Source organism: Crocuta crocuta, unplaced genomic scaffold (assembly GCF_008692635.1).
Source record: "Crocuta crocuta isolate KB4526 unplaced genomic scaffold, BGI_CrCroc_1.0 scaffold943, whole genome shotgun sequence".
Taxonomy (NCBI): Eukaryota; Metazoa; Chordata; class Mammalia; order Carnivora; family Hyaenidae; genus Crocuta; species Crocuta crocuta.
Window position 1 is genome coordinate 476534 of NW_027528208.1, and position 392 is coordinate 476925.

Consider the following 392-nt stretch of genomic DNA (forward strand, 5'->3'; position numbering starts at 1 on the left):
GAGTACTAACGGTCAACCCAGGATTCCAATCAGTGAACATGACTTTCAGAAATGAATGCATAGTAAAGATGTTCTCAGATGATGGAAAATTAAGAGACTTTGTCAACAGCAGATGCGCTGTACAAGAAATGATAAAGAAAAATAATCCCAGATGGGGAGTGCCTGGGTGGCTCAGGTGGTTGAGCATCTGACTCTTGATTTCGGCTCTGGTCACGATCCCAGGGTTGTGGGATTGGGCCCCCCCGTCAGTCTCCGTGCTGAGTGTGGAGCTTGCGTGGGAGTCTCTCTTTCTCTCCCACTGGCCCTCGCCCCCACTTGTGCTCCCTCTCTCCAAAAAAAATAAATAAATAAAAATATAATAATAATAATACCAGAGGGAAAAATGAGAACTT